Raw genomic sequence first — 3,798 nt, 5'->3', positions numbered from 1 at the left:
CCCAAACAAGCCTGTGGTGATGAGGTAGGTCAAATATCAAGCCTACAGGTTAAATCCATAAATCAGAGTCTGTAGTGTTCCTGACCAGAACGTTATTGTACATCGAGGAGTTAGTGCCCACATAAAAATGGATCGGATCAGGCTGATCAGTGTGTGCAGTTTTGTGCTAAGTTATGCTGCACATACTTCTCGGTATCCAGGCAGAAGTTCAGCACTATACAGTGCTGAACATATCATGTGGCTGTGGGCTAAGCTTCACCTGCTAATCATAATGGAGAACCTCACAGATGATGCTACCGGCGTATCCTTGTCTTTATCTTGAAGTGAAGCAGCATTTTTCTGTATAAGTGTACTTTCATTCATCAGTAGAAATGATAAACAGAACCTACCTATAAAAGTGTAAAGATCACACCACCAGTGAACCTCTGCATGCATGGGATATGCACAGTGTGCTGCTCCCTGAATAAAGATCCATCCAATGCTGCACTGCTTGGGGATCTGACCACTGGAAGGGACATGAATTTGTCTATGCTATCTCCTTTTCCCCTCTCATGTCATTTCCAATAAAATACAGTTTAATAATTTCCTTTCTAGTAAGTTTTTTCTAATAATTTCTAGTGTCCAAAATGAACACTTGGAATGGTGAGTTACAGTGTCCATCTCAGTGAGGTTCATGGCCAGGCACAGGCATGCAACACAGCAAGGACAAGAGACTCGCAATCAAGAGACTCAGTTTAAATTCTTCTCTTGAATGAGGAGGATGTAGACCCCCATGGAGGACAGATTTGACACAAACAGTGCTCTAATTCAAGGCTTGGCAGCAGCTTCAGATGTGCCTGAGCCCATGTAGTCAAACTTGTAGGGTAGGGATGAACGTTCTGCAGAACAGAGGTTTCTGAAGTCCTGAGTGTTACAGAGGCAACGACAGAGGATGGCTATTTGGTATATCTTCTAACACAGGAACTTAATGGTATTAAAAGAGGTTAGTAGAAAGCAGTTAAAAGAACATCAACACATAGAGGTAGCTGACAAGAGGTAGCTGACAACAAACAGCTGAATGATGGAACTCATGATCAAAGAATGCTGGAGATGATAAAATTTTACATGATTTTAAAGGGAGACTGAACAAAACCAGGGAAGAGAAATCCATTGAGAGGAAATAAATATACAGAAAATACTACCAGCTGTTTGAGTTCCAGGACTGACAACAGCCAGTGTTAGGACCCTGAGAGCACAACCAGCTTCGGCAGAAGATTTCCCCAACACCCTCTGCAAATGGGTCTGGAGCCTGTATTGGGCACTGGCACCATTTGAGAAAGGAGGACATGAACTGTCCTTGGCCAGTTGCAGCAGACCCTGTAATGAATGACAAAAACTCACTGTATGCCAAATCTCCAGTTAGAGGAGAGCATACAGCACCTCTGCTCGAGTGTAATTAAGGAAGAGTGGACAGAGAAATGGGACAGATGTGTTTGGAGAAACAAAAGAGAGAAGACGTGGACATTATTAAGAAGGGGACGTTACTAAGAGCACAGCTGAAGGCACACTCTTGGGAGTCACCTCTGGGGCACTGCAGCCACAGGCAGCTCAGGCTGGGGCAGTGACACGCCAGAGGGACTGCAGCCTGCTGGTCACTTATGCTAAAGCAAGGACATGCCTGTGGAACTACAGCCCCTGAAGCAGACTAAAGAACAGGATAAAAGTGAGCAGCAACAGCTGCCAGAAATAGAGTCATACACCAACCCTGACCTCTTCCATTATCTCCTGCTTCATCAGAGGGACTGGGGAGCACTGAATGTAACAAGGAAGCCGAAACTAGTAAGCATAGCTTGTTACATTGGTTTTGTCAATACTCAAACCAACAACAAAAATTTTATGTTAATCAGCAAGAAATTAGGTGAAACTCCCCAGGTCAAGGCTGTTGCCCATGACAGAAGCCTGTTTCAGCCTAGACATAGCACTGAAGTACACTGTAAGTTCCTGTCTCCGGTTCTGCCTCCTGACAGACCTCAGACCCAAGCCTCAACTCCAGGCCCATCTCTTTTGCTCATAAGTGTATGACAGAGCTCTGAGTGCACTAATGAATTTCTAATAGTCCTGCTCAGCCATACCTGGAGCCTCTCCCACACCTGTGACCGCAGGAGCTCTAAGCTATGTGCTGGACTTTCAGTTCCCCTCTGTATTACATCAGAGGTGTGTGAGTCTGCAGTTCAAACACAGCTGTGCCCACTCCTGGCCAAGGACTCCTAGAGTGACCTTGGCCCTGCCCTGTGATCACTGGACCCAGACCTACCTCTCCTGTATGAATTGGCTTTGTAGTCAATGTTTTCTTTGCACCTGCCTCATAGCCATGACATTACCTTATGATCTGGAGTGCCCGTGATCTCTGGGCCTGCTCTGCTCAGCTGCTGAGCCCTGGCTGGTGAGGCTCCTGCACTGCCAGCTGTGGCATCCCCCTTGACTCCTGGTTCGGTCCTCCTTGGGAAAAGCTGGCCCTTGACGCTCCCTGACAGTGAGCTCAGTCCTCCCTGAGCTCTTTGCCAAGCACTGAGGAGCCTGGGTCTCCAGTCACACAGGGCCTTGTCCTCACAAACCTTCCTGATCTCCACAAAGCACTCACTCATTACTCAGGGCCAGGCTCCTGAGTGAACCCTCTTCCACCCAGCCAGACCATCCTTCCTGGCTTTCTCCTGACAGCCTCTGGGGCCTGTTGGGGTGACCTGACCACCTCACTCAGTTCCCTACCTCTTGTGCCGTGTCCGTTTCCTATCCACTGTCCCTGTCTCTACGTCCCCTGAGACAGCCCACTAACAGCCCTCAGCCAGTGTGTCCCTCTAAAGTGAGTCCCTGCCAAGTGCAGGTCTCCCTATGGAGCAAGAGCACACTGTCCTCAGAGGGGAGGCTGCTGGTCTGAGCCCTGAAGGCACTAGAAGCCCTCAGTGGCCCTGATCTTCCATGGGACCTGTCCCACCTGCCCAGAGCCCAGGACCTCATATGAACCCCCAAGGGGCCATCAGCCCCTGCCCCAGCGGCACCACATCAGGGGCTGTTCTCCTGTTCCTGCCTGGCCGTGAGACTTCTTGAGACCAACTTGTGCACTGATTTCCTGGCTTGAACTTGAGCCTACTCTGTCACCATTGACCTGCCTGGTAGTCACTGGATCTGATTGCAGCCCTCACTTGTGGAGAGACTTCCCAGCTCGATTTTGGACATGCCCTGTCACTATATTGGCTCATGTTCTGAAGGCTTGGTTGGACCTGTCACCCTTTCAGGGTCTGTCCTTTTCTCTTGCTCAGGTGCTTGCTGGGACCTGCTCAGTGAGCCTCCCATTCCACAGGGAGCAAACTCTCATTGCTCCCTAACCCTAGGCTCTGTAGATGCACCATGGCCCTGGTTCTTCTCACAGCTGTGTCCATGGCTGTTGATGGACACTGTGACATTTGGTTCCATTTCCCTGTGGTCAGATATTGTGCTGTGGCATCTAACAGTGAGGGCACTGCCCTCCCTGGGGGCTGACTCTTGGCTCAGCTCACTGTCCTCATGGAGCAGCCCTGCTCCTGCTGCTTCTGGCAGTACAGCCAACTTTCCACCCAAAATATTGCCTGCTTATTCAGACTATAGCTCTCCAATGTGACTACAAGGATATTCTAGGAGATCATCCTGAAGGCCCTACTGAAGTCAGGTGTACAATATCCTCTGCACTCCCTTTGTTTATAGAACAAGCTGCCCATCCTAGAGGCCAATAATGTTGGTTAGGAGAGATTTGTCCTTGGTAAATCTGTGCTGGCTTTCCCCATC

The sequence above is a fragment of the Corvus brachyrhynchos genome, unplaced genomic scaffold (genome assembly GCF_000691975.1).
Source record: "Corvus brachyrhynchos isolate BGI_N302 unplaced genomic scaffold, ASM69197v1 scaffold237, whole genome shotgun sequence".
NCBI classification, from domain to species: Eukaryota; Metazoa; Chordata; class Aves; order Passeriformes; family Corvidae; genus Corvus; species Corvus brachyrhynchos.
This window is presented reverse-complemented; position numbering follows the sequence as displayed.